Source organism: Aquarana catesbeiana, linkage group LG04 (genome assembly GCF_042186555.1).
Source record: "Aquarana catesbeiana isolate 2022-GZ linkage group LG04, ASM4218655v1, whole genome shotgun sequence".
Lineage (NCBI taxonomy): Eukaryota > Metazoa > Chordata > Amphibia > Anura > Ranidae > Aquarana > Aquarana catesbeiana.
The window spans coordinates 567,529,304-567,547,051 of record NC_133327.1 but is presented as its reverse complement, the minus strand read 5'-3'; the positions used below and the strand labels follow the sequence as shown (position 1 = coordinate 567,547,051).

The 17,748-nt window shown below is 41.1% G+C and overlaps 1 long non-coding RNA gene across 11 annotated transcripts in view; it reads right to left on the bottom strand.

The window, feature by feature from the left end:
* LOC141140654 (uncharacterized) overlaps positions 1 to 17,748 on the bottom strand; it is a 905,916-nt gene that overhangs the window by 711,626 nt on the left and 176,542 nt on the right. The window contains exon 1 of one of the 11 annotated variants that reach the window (XR_012243972.1): positions 16,481 to 16,574. The exons of the other annotated variants lie outside the window; for them this stretch is intronic. This is a non-coding gene — a long non-coding RNA (uncharacterized lncRNA). Of the gene's footprint in view, positions 1 to 16,480; positions 16,575 to 17,748 lie in introns of those variants that run through there. 11 annotated transcript variants of the gene reach the window in all.

Here is a 17,748-nt window from a genome sequence, read left to right as displayed (position 1 = left end):
ATTATTCTTATTATTATAGCCAAATTTACCACCCTAACTCCTCCCACAGTTTTTACACTACATAGACAAGTAATATACCGAAACGTGCGGATTGTTCCCGAATGGTGTGCTATTACTTTGTGGAATGTTTCGCCGAATGGTTCACGAAATATCGTCATTTTTGCGGCGAAATTGGTCCCATAGGAATGAATGGGGAAACTAGAGTGGGAGATGACAAAAGCTGAAAAATCAGAACATGATTTCTAAACTGCCGCCACTCCCTCATTTTCAAGCCCACCTACACAAATCTTATATCAAAACGTTCAGCTATCCCTGCTGCCACTAAACATGTCCACGGCTAAGCCATAGTCCTGATAGTTTTCACAATATGACCATTTGTTTGTAACTCACGCCGTCCATTGACATTCATTGAAACTACACTCTAGCCCCCTCCAAATTTGAAGGGCAATTTCTAAACTGCGACCGTGCCTTCATTTTTAATATTTCAGAGACATACTATACATCAAAATCTAGGTCTGGGTCTTGTGATTCTCACAATATAAAGATCTTCGCTGTAGGATGTATAGTTTTTAAAATACGGCCATTTGTTTAGAGGTCATTTCAGGAAATTTTAGCCATTAATCAGAGTGTACTGTTAGTGTTTGTTTTGTTGCCATGGTTACCAAAGCTTCTGTTATACACAGGGGGGAAGGTGGCTGGAGCATCTCAGCTGATTACAGAGCCCGGGGGAGGGGACAGACACACCATGTACTGATTTATAATAGAGGAATATGATGGGGCAGTTTTGATGGGGTAATTCTGATGGGGCAGTTTTGATGAAGTAGTATTTGGGAAGCATAAACAGGGCATGAGCGTTGCTAGGAAACAGTGGTTGTAAACACAAGATGCTGAGACACCCCAAATGCATGTGACTTCATCTGCTAGACTTGATAATGCTTGTAGACTCCTCCCACAGTTTTTACACTACAGAGACAAGTAATATACCGAAACGTGCGGATTGTTCCCGATTGGTGTGCTATCACTTTGTGGAACGTTTCGCCGAATGGTCCACGAAATATCGTCGTTTTTGCAGCGAAATTGGTCCCATAGGAATGAATGGCAAAATGTTCAAAAGGAAATGTTGCTAGGAAACAGTGGTTGTAAACACAAGATGCTGAGACACCCCAAATGCATGTGACTTCATTTGCTAGACTTGATAATGCTTGTAGACTCCTCCCACATTTTCCACACTACAGAGACAAGTAATATACCGAAACGTGCAGATTTTTCCCGATTGGTGTGCTATTACTTTGTGGAACGTTTCGCCGAATGGTCCACGAAATATCGTCGTTTTTGCGGCAAAATTGGTCCCATAGGAATGAATGGCGAAATGTTCAAAACTAGAGTGGGAGGTGACAAAAGCTGACAACCCCATGATCAGCCAAAACATTATGACCACCCCATGATCAGCCAAAACATTATGACCGCCCCATGTAAAAAAAAAAAATATTTTTGAAAAAAATAAAAATTAATTTTTGAAAAAAAAAATATTTTTGAAAAAAAAATATTTTTGAAAAAAAAATATATTTTTGAAAAAAAAATTACTTTTGAAAAAAAAAAAATTAAAAAAAAAATCATTTTTGAAAAAAACAAAATTAATTTTTGAAAAAAAAAATTTCATTTTTGAAAAAAAAAATCATTTAAAAAAATCATTTTTGAAAAAACAAAAAAACAAAATCATTTTTGAAAAAACAAAATCATTTTTGAAAAAAAAAAATCACAAAGCTCTGAGGGGAATTATAGCTCCTCTCACACAGCTCTAAGGACAATTATAGCATTATAGCTCCTCCCACACAGCTTGGAGGGAAGTTATAGCTCCTCCAATACAGCTTTGAGGGGAATTATAGCTCCTCCCACACAGCTCAAAGGGGAATTATAGCATTATAGCTTAGCATTATAGCTCCTCCCACACAACTCTGAGGGGAATTATAGTTTCTCCCACACCGCTGTGAGGGGAATTATAGCTCCTCCTACACAGCTCTGAGGGGAATTACAGCTTAGCATTATAGCTCCTCCCACACAGCTGAGGAGAATTAGAGCTCCTCCCACACAACTCTGAGAGGAATTATAGTTTCTTCCACACCGCTGTGAGGGGAATTATAGCTCCTTTTAAACAGCTCTGAGGGGAATTATAGCTTCTCCCACACAACTCTGATGGGAAATGTAGCTTCTCCCACACAGCTCTGAGGGGAAATATAGCTTCTCCCACACAGCTCTAAGGGGAATTATAGCTCCTCCCACACAACACTAAGGGGAATTGTATCTCCTCCCACACAGCTCTGAGGGGAATTATAGCATTATTGCTCCTCCCACACAGCTCAGAGGGGAGTTATAGCTCCTCCCACACAGCTCTGAGGCGAATTATAGCTCCTTCTCCAACACAACTCTGAGGGGAATTATAGCTCTTCGAACAAAGCTCTGAGGAGAATTATAGCTCCTTCCACAAATATCATCATGCCATCTAAAGGAAAGAGATCTAAAGCTGCAAAGATACGCTGGACTAAACTGGATCCGGAGCCCCACAGCAGCATAGTGGATATGGAGGTTTGTGACAGTGAATGTGCCCAGGAGGTACATAGTGAACCTGTGGTGTCATTTTCATGTTCAACTCAGTGTCAAGTTCAAGAGCACAGTGACAGTGTGATGGGCACTTCTGAAAACCATGGCATGCAAGAACCATGTGTACCAAGTGAGATTTCTGTGCAGGCATCATTTCATCAGGGTCATCATGGCTATGGAAGGTTAAGGAACAAACAGTGTACATGCATGGCTCTGACATTTTTGGCATACCACAGTGAGCTTGATGATGTGAGAAAGGGTGATCTTGATCAAATACTGAAGAAGGGCAACAGCTTGTATGGCTCAACAATAAAACAGCTAAAACAAAGAAATGTCTATCAGCATCAACACTTGACAATGGAAGAAGTGCCCCTCAGAGTCAACACTGACAAATATGAGTATAACGTTGTTAAATTTCCAGTGTTATCGGGATGTATGAGAGACACGGTAGACGGTGACAACCAAGGTTGGTTTGTTGACCTCTCCACAAGACTTCAGTGCCTCAATGCAGATGTTACACATGCACTTTTTATAGTAGTGCCATATTGCATTGCATTGTTCAGAGACAAGTCTGGGAGATATGGACTGTTTGATTCTCATAGTCGAAATAAGGATGGACTTCCTGCCACTGGAAAAGGAAAAGCTGTTATGATCACTTTTACACATTTGAGTGATATGGGGGCAAGGATTTATAAGTTGTATGAATTGCTCCTTACAGACACCAGAGGCCCTATTGATGGACTGCAGTATGACTTCATGCCAGTCTCATTTCATCGTGCAAGACGTCTGTCAGATGGTTTGCTGTCCCCACTGGTGCAATCTGACAAACCACATAATGCAAAGCATGTGGAGAACAAAGTGACACAGATGACCAAAGATGTAACACACACTGGATTCCCAGCCAGCAAGCATTCTCCACGGTCAGTTGATGCGAAATCCTCACAGGGCATATGGAAGGACAGTAAGGCATTGTCCAAATTAAATGCACAGAGACGACAAAAACTGAAGACAAGACACAGAAATGAAAGAAGGCGTGATTTCAAGGCTACAAAGATGTCTGTCACCAATAAGAAAAGGACATACATCACCAGCCGATACAGAGCAGATGCTGATTTTAAGTTGAAGCAGAAGCAATATATCATTCGCAAATATGCAACAGATGCCAATTTCAACTTGAAGCAGAAGCAATACATCACCAGAAAATATGCGACAAATGCAGATTTCAACTTGAAATAGAAGCAGTACACCACCAGAAAATATGCGACAAATGCAGATTACAACTTGAAGAAGAAGCAATACATCACCAGAAAATATGCCACAAATGTCGATTTCAAGTTGAAGCAGAAGCAATACATCACCAGAAAATATCATAATGATCCTGCTTTCAGAAAACGTCACTTGCAACATTGCATGAGTTACATGAAAATGAAGCGTCAAACTCAAGCAGATTTTCGCATAACCCATAAGATGCAATGTGCCTTCAAAATAAGAATGAAATACAGACGATGGACTTGTGTCATGCGGGAATGCAGTCAACCAGTGAACAACAGCCTAATGCAGACAGCTATATCCACTTTCCATGAATGCATTAAAGCTGGGCCAACATTTGTGTGCACGATGTGTCATCGCACCCTTTTCCCTAACCAAGTGAAACATTGCATTCACAGCAATTACAAGAAGAATCTACACATTGTTGCTGCCTGTTTGACAGGGAAATATGTCCATGTGTGCAACAATCACTGTCAAGGACCTGAACAATGCACCGTACCAGATGAAAGGACCAAAGAATGGATTTGTCACAACTGTGATTTACATTTAAAAGCAGGACACAAATCATCCATCGCTGTAGCTAACAACATGGAGCTGGCGTCCATTCCCCCAGAGCTCTGCGATTTGAATGTGCTGGAAAGACAACTTTTGGCCAAAATACTGCCATTTGCCAAGATCATCACACTTCCCAAAGGTCGACAGGCAGCTATACATGGCGCTGTAGTGTGTGTGCCATCCGAGGTAGAAACCACGGTCAATACTCTACCAAGATCGCACAGCAAATCCCAGTTACACAGAGTCAAGCTGAAAAGACGTCTGACTTACAAAGGCCACCAGCTGTTTCATTATGTCAACATGGGAAATGTAGTAGCAGGTCTGTCAAAACTCATTGACACACACCCCGACTACAGTGACATTTCAATTAGAGTGGATGAGACAATCGCTGATGATGATGATAATGATGATGGGATGGAACTCGACAGTTGTGACGAAACTGAAATGATGGAGATACTTGAACGCATCGAAAATTGTGATCCATCAGAGGTACAGTCTGCATGTTTACTGGCTGCTTCTGAGCAACAGGAAGGCCATGACCAACAACCTCCCAATGCAGAGGATGAGAAGGATACACTAAGACCTGGAATTGGCCTAGACAGTTGTTTGCAGCCATCTGACCTTGGAGAGGAAGCACTGACACACGGTGATGGAATATTCAGCATTGCACCTGCACAAGGAAACACACCTGTCAGCTTCTTTAAAGTTCCTAGGCTTGAGGCAATGGCTTTCCCTGTTCAGTTCCCTACTGGACAGAATACATTGGACCAGGCAAGACAAGTCAAACTGTCCCCGAGCATGTATTTCAATGCAAGGCTTTTTTGTGTTGATACTCGTTTTGCAAGAGACACAAGCTACCTCTTCTTTGCGCAGTTTGTCACAGAAACACACATGGCCAAAAGCAGCATGTCCATCCAGTTAAGGAAAGGAAAACCCAATACCAGGGATGGACGGAAAATATCCAACAAGCTGCTACAGGACAAGTGTGAGGTTGAGAGGTTGGTGCGAAACCGAGATGCCACAAGGTTCATGCAACCACTGAGAGGGAGTCCAGCTTACTGGGATAAAAATCTGAAGAATTTGCTAGCCATGGTCAGACAATTGGGTAAGCCAACATTTTTTCTTACCTTCTCTGCTGCAGAATTCAGATGGCCAGAGGTAATAACGGCAATAAAGGCACAACAAGGTCAAAAGGTGGATTTTGCGGGGCTAGACTGGGCTGAAAAGTGTGACATTCTTCGAGGCAACCCAGTGACCACCATGCGCATGTTTGACAAACGGGTTGATGCTCTGATGCGAGAGCTGCTGTTGGGTCCTGCACAGCCAATTGGTGAAGTTATCGATTACTTTTACCGAGTTGAATTTCAGGCGAGAGGGAGCCCTCATATACATTGTCTCTGTTGGGTAGCAGGAGCTCCTATATTTGGACAAGACAGTGATGACAAGGTGTGTGCCTTTATAGATCATAACATCTCATGCCAGCTGCCTGATGAAGCCAAACAGGCCTTACTTCACAGATTTGTAACAGAACTTCAAATGCACAGCAGATCTCATTCAAAATCATGCAAGAAAGGTAACAGAGTATGCAGATTTGGATTTCCAAAGCCACCTATTAGAAAAACGAGGATAACTTACCCGATGCCAGAAGAACAAGGAGATTGTGCAATGAAACCACAAGCAGCCAAAAACAAACTGAAACCAGTCTGGGATTTGCTTAATAACCCAAAAGTGCAGCTTGAAGACATGTCACAGCTACTGGCACAGTGTGATATGACTTTGAATCAGTACAACTCCTACATTCAGGCATTGACCTCCTCAAGCGTGATTCTAATGAAGCGTGATGTCAAGGACTGCTGGGTGAACAACTATAATCCACATTTGCTGACGGCCTGGAACGCCAACATGGACATCCAGTACATTCTTGATGAGTATGGTTGCATCATGTACATGTTGTCCTACATATCCAAGCCAGAACGGGAGCTGAGTGACTATCTCAAAACAATAGTCAAAGAAATGAGCCCAGAAACAGCGACAGAACGAGAAGAAATGAAAGAGGTTCTTCAGGCTTATTCAAAACACAGAGAGGTCAGCGCCCAGGAGTCTGTGGCCCGTACGTGCAGCCTGAAAATGAAGTCTTGCTCACGTGAGGTTGTTTTTCTGCCAACTGGTGACAACGCACTGAAAATGAGTCTCCCGCTCAGTGCATTGCAGAACAAACCAGCCGATTCTCTTAATGTGTGGATGACGAGTTTTGTCGACAAATACAGAGCCAGACCTGAAACACCAGAGTTTGAGTCCATGTGTCTGGCAGACTTTGCATCCCATTACAGGGTTGTCTATGGCAAGCAGAAGGAAGATGGCAAGCAAAAGGAAGACAGCAAGCGTGTCAGCCTATTGAATGAAATGGGAATGATTCAAAAACGCACGAGAGGGAAGCCTGCAATCATCAGGTACGCACGCTTCTCAGAGAAGAAGGACCCTGAGAACTACTACGGCAGACTGCTTAAACTGTACCTCCCCCACCGTTCAGAGTCATCACTGAAAACTGTAAGGTTCCCAACACACCAGGATTTTTACAAAGGCGCCTGTGTGAGCTTACCAGGAGAAGAAGCAATCCAAGCAGTGTCTGCAATTGTTACCAGCAACCAAAAGAAGTTCGAACAACACAACAAAATTGTGGAACAAGTCTTGGATGACTTTGTAAAAAACGGACCTGTTGAAGATGCTTGGAACACCTTTGCCCCAGAAGCTGAGTTGGATAGGTTGGAATGTGTAGAGGAACGCAAAGAAGGGGAGCCACTTCATGAGAATGAACAAGATGATGTTCCGGAGTATACACGTCACAAACAAACAGGTGGAATTGCGCTTACTGTGAAAGCCCCACAAATGTGCCCTGATTTCCTTCGGAAAATGTACAGAAACCTTAACCGGACACAAGCTCAGACATTCTACTCAGTTTGTGACTGGTGCACTAACCGTGTGCGTGGCCTAAATCCTGACCCATTCTATTACTTTGTCACTGGTGGTGCAGGGACAGGCAAATCACACCTGATAAAGTGCATCTATGCTGAGGCGACACAGATACTCTGTAAACTTACCAGACTACGTGAGGAAGCAGACATATCCATGCCCAGCGTTTTACTAAATGCATTTACAGGAACAGCAGCTTTCAACATTTCAGGCAACACATTGCATTCTCTGCTGAAGTTGCCAAGAAGCTTGAAGCCACCCTACCAAGGACTTGGAAATCTAATAGATGAAGTGAGGGCACAGCTGTCAAATGCGGAGATCATTGTTATTGACGAGGTGTCAATGATTTCAAAGCCCCTGTTTGCCTACATCAACTGGAGATTACAGCAAATCAAAGGCAGTAAGAAACCTTTTGGTGGTATGTCAGTACTAGCAGTAGGAGACTTTTACCAGGTCCCCCCGCTGGGAAAAAGTAAGCCACTCTGCGTGTTTGAGGAAAATACCAATGACGTCTGGAAAGACAACTTTCAGATGATCACGCTGACAGAGATCATGCGACAGAAGGAAGACATTTCATTTGCTGAGCTTTTGAATAGAATCAGAGTCAAGCAGAAGACTGGCACCTTAAGCAATGATGACAAAGCTCTGCTTGCTCAGGCTTTTACAGATCCCACCCACTGCCCTAATGACGTGCTACACATATTTGCCACCAACAAAGAGGTTCACAAACATAATGCTGCAACTGTGTCTGTTCTCCATTCAAACGTCACCAACATAGATGCCGACGATTACAGAAAAGACCCTAAGACAGGAGTGATGCTGAGGCAACACCAACCTTTCAAAGGACACAAAGACAATCTGATTGACACACTGCAAGCAGCTGAAGGTGCCCGTATCATGATCACAAGAAACATTGATGTAGAAGACGGGCTTGTTAACGGGACATTTGGCAAGATTGCAAGAATAATCATCCAGACTGAGAATGGTGCTACTACGGTAAACAAGCTTGGGCTTGTGCTGGACAATCCAAATGCAGGACAGAGATACCGTAACAAGTCGTCTTGTGATGCTGACAACTTGGTGTACATAGAAAGGGTAGAGGAAAACCTGAGACAGAAAGGAGTTGTTCGCAGGCAGTTCCCCCTGAAGTTGGCTTTTGGATGTACGATTCATAAGTGTCAGGGGATGTCGATACAGTCGGCAGTGGTCTCATTGAAACGGGTCTTCCAATCGGGAATGGCCTATGTTGCTCTGAGTAGAACGACTACACTACAAGGACTGTACATAACCGACTTTGATGAGAAGAAGATCTTTGCTGATCCTGAAATCACAGCTTCCCTGGATTCAATGAAGAATGCATCACTGGAAAGTGTTATGCCCCTCTTAAAGTTTCTACAGACAACAGACAAACAGCAAACATTAACAATTATCCATCACAACACGGAAGGATTACCAGCTCACATTGAAGATATCAAATCTCACCATGAGTTGACACTTGGAGATGTTTTATGTTTCACTGAAACTCATCTCTCAGGCTCTTCTGTTGCTGAAAGTCTCCAGCTGGAGGGCTACAACCTGTTCAAACGCAACAGACACCTCTCGTACACAAACCTTCCTGACATTGCAAGTAAAAGTGGCGGAGGTGTCGCCTTGTATGTCAGAAACCATTTCAAGGCCTATGAAAAGCAGTATCATCACAATGTGACTGACTTGGAGTTCTTGGTTGTCAAACTGGAGTCTCCTGTACAAGCTTTCATCGCTGTCGTTTACAGGCCACCGGATTACAGTATTGGCCAATTCCTTACTAACCTGCTGGGCCTCTTGGAATCTTTGGAAATAATGGATTGCCAACCTATAATACTCTGTGGAGATTTCAATGAAGATTTTCTGTGCAGAGAAAAGAAGCCAATATCTGACCTTCTTCACTCAAGAGGATATACTCAACTGGTCTGGGCAGCCACCACAGAAAAAAACACACTGTTGGATCACATTTACATCTCCAGGGTGCAGCAGTGTCTCCAGTCAGGAGTACTGCACAGTTATTACAGCTACCATTATCCTGTGTATTGTGTTTTGAGCAGTGGTTGTGAACACGCTTAGAGCCTGCATAAACAGGGCATGAGTGTTGCCAGGAAACAGTGGTTGTGAGACAGTGGTCATCAAACAGATAAAGTGGCAATGAGGGTCAGTTTACGTGGCCATAGTTATGTGGGACCATTTACAATTAGCTAAACATCATTCTCTATATTTCATGTTCGGTGTACTTGTTAGACACTGAACTCACTTACTCCCCCCCATCCATCACAGACATCTGTCCTCATCATATAGTAAGAGGAATACCGCGCTGTAGTGCACCCAAATGAGGGTCAGTTTACGTGGCCATAGTTATGTGGGACCATTTACAATTAGCTAAACATCATTCTCTATATTTCATGTTCGGTGTACTTGTTAGACACTGAACTCACTTACTCCCCCCCATCCATCACAGACATCTGTCCTCATCATATAGTAAGAGGAATACCGCGCTGTAGTGCACCCAAAAAGGGTACCTGTTCGTGAAATATTGTGAATGACCAAATAGGGGATAACCAAAATAGTGATGAAAATAACTTAGTGAAAAAAAATTAAAAAAAACTACATAATAACAAAAGCAGCCACTCTATGTGAGATACACACACTAATACAACAATATAACAAATATAGCAGCGCTGTAAATAGGAGTAAATACTAGTACCAGTGTTGAATAGGACTAATTGGTTAGAACCCAAATTAAATAACTAACACAGTTCTTGAAACCTAAATCAATAAGTGTTCACTGGACAGTCCTAACACAGTGAATAAAGTCCAAATAAATGTTGTGAAAATACATAGGCTCAGACCCCATTTTTTTAAAGCAGGAAATGTAAAATAGAAAAAATTCCTCCACCGCACCACGGTGGTAGCTGAAAATAAAATGCGCGCTTACCAAACGGCAAGCACAAGGGGGCTTGCGACCTTAACCCGGTCAGGGCCTTTCATTGGATGGGCTTCTAGGAAACGACATGCCACTTCATACAGCCAAAGGGTGATGATACCACTAGTCCACCAAGTCACAGGAAATCACTCTTATCATGGAGATTAATAAAAGACTCCTAGCTGGGGGGTTGTTCTCATTTAGGGGTACCCCGGCAAAAGAGAGGGAAACAACATAGCGTAATCCTGGTTTTGAGGTTTATTAAAAGAATTAAAATAACACTTACAGTGTAGCAGATTCAAATAAGCATAAGAAGCCGGCTGGCTAAAACGATCACCCGTCCTACAGACGGTAGATGCAGCACGTCAGCTCGCCCTATCACACTGTCCTCATCACACTCACCCTCTCCTTCCTGTGCTATAGCCTGCTTGCTGATTAGTAAGACAAAGAAACAGCAAGGAGCAAAACTGCAGAGAAACTGAAAATTTGTAAGGGTTTAAAGTATATGCTTTAATGAATTGCCTTGTATCCAAAAAGTTCAAAAAGTTGACTGTTCAAAATGTTAATGTTAATGTTAATGTATAACGGAAATATACCGCCAGTTCGCTTGTGATGCAATATATTGAAATTATATGTACACTGTGTAAACTGTTTTTGACACACTTGATTTTGGGACGCGAGTCCGTCAGGTGCTATGCTTTGGCTGGGGCGGAATAAATCCTGGTAACCCTTAAGTCTGTGTCCGACAAAGTCATTTACCGATATTTCTACCTTCTACATCATTAGCACTTGTGCACTTTTTAAATTTGATCAATCAATTGGTTAGTGTAATGTTTACTATCTTTACTCACTACAAACACTCCACACAGTTACTCTGCCCATCTGCCCAGTTCAACCTTTCCACAGTTACTCCAACCACACAACAGTTACTCCAGGCACTCCCCCCAGTTACTCCGCTCACTCCAGATGTAGAGGCAAGAACACTTTTCACAATTTCCCCAGAAATTGTACCTTTTCTAGTTCTTATTATTATAGCCAAATTTACCACCCTAACTCCTCCCACAGTTTTTACACTACATAGACAAGTAATATACCGAAACGTGCGGATTGTTCCCGAATGGTGTGCTATTATTTTGTGGAACATTTCGCCGAATGGTTCACGAAATATCGTCGTTTTTGCGGCGAAATTGGTCCCATAGGAATGAATGGGGAAACTAGAGTGGGAGGTGACAAAAGCTGAAAAATCAGAACATGATTTCTAAACTGCCGCCACTCCCTCATTTTCAAGCCCACCTACACAAATCTTATATCAAAACGTTCAGCTATCCCTGCTGCCACTAAACATGTCCACGGCTAAGCCATAGTCCTGATAGTTTTCACAATATGACCATTTGTTTGCAACTCACGCCGTCCATTGACATTCATTGAAACTACACTCTAGCCCCTTCAAATTTGAAGGGCAATTTCTAAACTGCGACTGTGCCTCCATTTTTAATATTTCAGAGACATACTATACATCAAAATCTAGGTCTGGGTCTTGTGATTCTCACAATATAAAGATCTTCGCTGTAGGATTTATAGTTTTTGAGAAAAAGCTTTTTGTTTAGAGGTCATTTCAGGAAATTTTAGCCATTAATCAGAGTGTACTGTGTTTGTTTTGTTGCCATGGTTACCAAAGCTTCTGTTATACACAGGGGGGGAGGTGGCTGGAGCATCTCAGCTCTGATTACAGAGCCCGGGGGAGGGGACAGACACACCATGTACTGATTTATAATAGAGGAATATGATGGGGCAGTTTTGATAGGGCAATTCTGATGGGGCAGTTTTAATGGGGCAATTATGACGGGGCAGTTTTGATGGTGGCAATATGATGGGGCAGTTTTGGTGGGGCAGTTATGATGGGGCAGTTTTGATGGTGGCAATATGATGGGGCAGTTTTGATAGGGCAATTCTGATGGGGCAGTTTTGATGGTGGCAATATGATGGGGCAATTCTGATGGGGCAGTTTTGATGGTGGCAATATGATGGGGCTGTTTTGATAGGGCAATTCTGATGGGGCAGTTTTGATGGTGGCAATATGATGGGGCAGTTTTGATGGGGCAATTCTGATGGGGCAGTTTTGATGGGGCAATTCTGATGGGGCAGTTTTGATGGTGGCAATATGATGGGGCAGTTTTGATGGGACAATTCTGATGGGGTAGTTTTGATGGCAGTTTTTGAAAAAAAAATTATTTTTGAAAAAAAAAATTTCGTTTAAAAAAAAAATAAATAATTTTTGAAAAAAAATAATTCATTTTTGAAAAAAAAAAACTTTTGAAAAAAATGTTCAGCTCTTTCAGCTAATGATGGGACTTCAACTTTTTTACTACTATTTATACTTTTTAAAATATTAAGCTTTTTAACACTTTTCACAGTTACTCCAGCCACTCCAACCACACAACAGTTACTCAAGCCACTCCACCCAGTTACTCCACTCACTCCAAGAACACTTTTCACAATTTCCCCAGAAATTGTACCTTTTCTAGTTCTTATTATTATAGCCAAATTTACCACCCTAACTCCTCCCACAGTTTTTACACTACATAGACAAGTAATATACCGAAACGTGCGGATTGTTCCCGAATGGTGTGCTATTACTTTGTGGAATGTTTCGCCGAATGGTTCACGAAATATCGTCATTTTTGCGGCGAAATTGGTCCCATAGGAATGAATGGGGAAACTAGAGTGGGAGATGACAAAAGCTGAAAAATCAGAACATGATTTCTAAACTGCCGCCACTCCCTCATTTTCAAGCCCACCTACACAAATCTTATATCAAAACGTTCAGCTATCCCTGCTGCCACTAAACATGTCCACGGCTAAGCCATAGTCCTGATAGTTTTCACAATATGACCATTTGTTTGTAACTCACGCCGTCCATTGACATTCATTGAAACTACACTCTAGCCCCCTCCAAATTTGAAGGGCAATTTCTAAACTGCGACCGTGCCTTCATTTTTAATATTTCAGAGACATACTATACATCAAAATCTAGGTCTGGGTCTTGTGATTCTCACAATATAAAGATCTTCGCTGTAGGATGTATAGTTTTTAAAATACGGCCATTTGTTTAGAGGTCATTTCAGGAAATTTTAGCCATTAATCAGAGTGTACTGTTAGTGTTTGTTTTGTTGCCATGGTTACCAAAGCTTCTGTTATACACAGGGGGGAAGGTGGCTGGAGCATCTCAGCTGATTACAGAGCCCGGGGGAGGGGACAGACACACCATGTACTGATTTATAATAGAGGAATATGATGGGGCAGTTTTGATGGGGTAATTCTGATGGGGCAGTTTTGATGAAGCAGTATTTGGGAAGCATAAACAGGGCATGAGCGTTGCTAGGAAACAGTGGTTGTAAACACAAGATGCTGAGACACCCCAAATGCATGTGACTTCATCTGCTAGACTTGATAATGCTTGTAGACTCCTCCCACAGTTTTTACACTACAGAGACAAGTAATATACTGAAACGAGCGGATTGTTCCCGATTGGTGTGTTATTACTTTGTGGAATGTTTTGCCGAATGGTCCACGAAATGACGTTTTTGCGGCGAAATTGGTCCCATAGGAATGAATGGCGAAATGTTCAAAACTAGAGTGGGAAGTGACAAAAGCTGACAACCCCATGATCAGCCAAAACATTATGACCACCCCATGATCAGCCAAAACATAATGACCGCCCCATGTAAAAAAAAAAATATTTTTGAAAAAAAAAAATAATTTTTGAAAAAAGTAAAAAAATAATTTTTGAAAAAAAAAAATCATTTTTGAAAAAAAAAAAAATATTTTTGAAAAAAAAAATATTTTTGAAAAAAAAAAATATTTTTGAAAAAAAAATTACTTTTAAAAAAAAAATTATTTTTGAAAAAAAAATATATTTGAAAAAAAAAATATTTTTGAAAAAAAAAAATTATTTTTGAAAAAAAAATTACTTTAAAAAAAATAATAATTTCGAAAAAAAAATTATTTTTGAAAAAAAAAAATTACCTTTGAAAAAAAAAATTACCTTTGAAAAAAAAAATTACTTTTGAAAAAAAAAATCATTTTTGAAGAAAAAAAATTCATTTTTGAAAAAAAAAATTACTTTTGAAAAAAATGTTCAGCTCTTTCAGCGAATGATGGAACTTTTTTACTACTATTTATACTTTTTAAAATATTAAGCTTTTTAACACTTTTCACAGTTACTCAAGCCACTCCACCCCACCCAGTTACTCCGCCCACTCCAGTTGTAGAGGCAAGAACACTTTCACAATTTCCCCAGAAATTGTAGCTTTTCTAGTTCATTTATGTAATACCTTTATCTCAAAAAAAAATAAATGCTTAAAAATTGTTAGCAGGAGTTTGGTTTTCAAGTGGTTCTAAAGGTAAGACTTTTTTATGGCTCAGGCTAAGTTCACTTTTTTTCTAAATTCCTGCTTCCCTATATACCAATATACCAATAATGTACCACTGCTGCAGAAAGAAATAATTCATTTTTACACAAAGGATTTGTGTGTGAGTGCTGCAGGAATTGTTTATAGTGTTTGATTTATGTTGCTTTTGGAGTATTTAGGCAGTCTTCTAGCTGGCAGATCTTTTTAACCACTTGTTGCTCTCCTATTTGTGCTTGAGTCATTTATTGTCATTAGCGCAAACCTTTTGCTTTGCACCGCATTGCTTTAAAGTGTATTTCCATTTTGCAAGAAAACTCTGCTATATGTTTGTCCTAATGGAGAGATTTCCCTTTACTTCCTGTTCCATAGCCAAAACAGGAAGTGAGAGGAAAGCCCTCCAAAGGGATTGTCACCAGAACTAACATCCCCATTGGAAGATTTCCCCTCTATTACTGTTCTGGAGACAACCCAAAATTTGGGATTTTTTTCAATGATAACAGTAAACTTGACAAATATAGAAGATGAATCTCCCTAACGGGGGCACAGACAGCAATAAAAACCTGACATGTGCTCTACTTACTCTCCACTCTATACAAAAACAATTTTCTTTAGTTATACACCCTGACACAGAAGGCCATACTGACTTTCCCTTCATTATCATATATTACAGAAGACAAGTTTCTAGCGCTTTAAGCCTTTTTTAGGACAAACAGGGGGAGATTTACTAAACCTGGTGCACACAGAATCTGCTGCAGCTGTGCATAGTAACCAATCAGCCTCTAACTTTAGCCTGTTCAATTAAGCTTTGACAATCAGCCTAGATTTCCACTATTGCGACCTGAAAGTCGCGTGATTTCGTTACGATTTATGCCACGGGTTTTGATGAGACTTGAAGCAATGCCTGTGTATTCTTGAGGTCTATGGACCTCACGTTGCATCAAAGTCGGACCAAAGTAGTGCATGGACTACTTTGAAGTCGCTGCGAATTGAAGTCGCACAGATATGAACAGTACTCATTGGAAATCATGGGGTACGACTTGTCATGCGACTTTGCAGTCCCAAGTCGCAGGACAAGTTGCACAAGTGGAAATTGAGCCTAAGACTTAGAAGCCGATTGGTTACTATGCAGAGCTGCACCAGATTCTGTGTGCACCAGTTTTAGTAAATCCCCCACAGTGTTTAAATCTAGCTTACAACTGATAATGAGACCTGCCAGCACAGTACAGACAGGGTTAATTATGGTAAAAAATAACTCCCCAGCCCCATCTGCATTGCAGAGGAAAACTTCAATTTTGGAGTTTTCAGAAAAGAGCAAGTAAAAGATAAGCAGCAATTTTTACATTTTCCATAAATTATTTTAATAGGAACCTGTAACACACATAAAGTAGGTGTTATCCCAATTTGAAATACACTGGAGTGGAAATACACTTTAAGCTTTGAGGTAGGTAGACTGACAGCTAGGACTTACAAATATATAGACACCCACTGACCAGGTAGATAATGTAAATCACATATATAAAGCATGCAATACATTCCTTTCACAAATCATTAATGTAAACACTGATTTCCATAACTAAGACTAATAACAGTAATTACTATAAGGATATATGTAATAGCAATGAATAGCAGATAATGCAGTGTTTAAAAAAAACAACCATCTCTGCTGACTTTAATGACAACTGTGGTTACACAAGCAGGAACAGAGATCACAGGATTACCTTACCTTTGGTAGCACTGCGATGACAAACGCAATAGTCTTGCTTTGAGCGCAGTCCCAATGTCAAGCAGTGATCATACCCTTATCTTAAGCAACTGAGATCAACAATTTTCTTCCCACGGCCAAATACTAAAATAAATTTATGACCCCTACCAAATGCATTCTGAAAAAATATTTTCTCACGGAAATAGATCTGAGGGGGATCTTTTCCATTGAAGCCATTGACCAGCAAAAAATAACTAGAAATTAAACAGCCTAAATATTTTTAGTAAATTACTATACATTCTGCTGATAAAATGTGTAACCACAGAATCCGGGCATAGATTTAAAATTCGAGTCACAAATTGACACTATTGACATGTAAGATATATTTCCATTTTTAAGACAGATAGAACCATAAAAAGCCATTACAAAGTATTTTATTGTTTATTACAAAAGCACATAAGCATGTTTCACAGGCCTGCCATACACACGATTCAGCTCAGTTTTGAAATGTTTTGTGGACAAGACTCAAATCATAATGGTAATCATCACGTCCAAATATTTGGTATAATTCCCTTTTATTCATTTTGTCTCATTTTACAGATTTAGCAAATTATTGCTAAGGTTGAACGGAATAAGACAGTGGTGTCGCTATGGGGGTGCACCCCCCTAGCAATGCCAATGTCTTCTTCCGTTCAACCTTAGCAATAATTTGCTAAACCTGTAAATTGAGACAAAAACCTGGGTGACACCCGCTAGACAGGTGACACCCTCCCGACTCTCCCGAGTTGAGGCAAGCCCTATCATTTTTTTTTTTCAGCTGACACGGCCGGAACACCTCCAGCGCTGCAGCCTGGCCTGTGTTCTTCTTCCTCCTCCTACTTCCCTGCTGAGCCTGTCACATGTCACTATCTCTGCCTAGGCAGCGCCGCTGCACACTGTTCTCTCCAGCTGCCGCCCAGGAAGGGTCACAAGTGTATTGTGAGCCGCCCGCCCTGCCCTGGCCCCGAGCTGGTGCTGTAATGGGCGGGAGAGGGTATAGGCTTGCGATGAGGGGGTGTCCACTGTCGGCCTGAGTCCAAGGTGAGGGGTGACAGCCTTAGGTGAGGGGGGGGTTGCCATGGTGTCGCCACGTCACCCACTTACACCTGAGAGCTGTGGAAGGAGTGTACATGTCTGGTGCCTTGAGCTGGTCTGGGGGGGGATGCTGAACACAGCTATATTTTATATATATATATATATATATATATATATATATATATATATATATAATACTGTCTTAGAGTGTATGT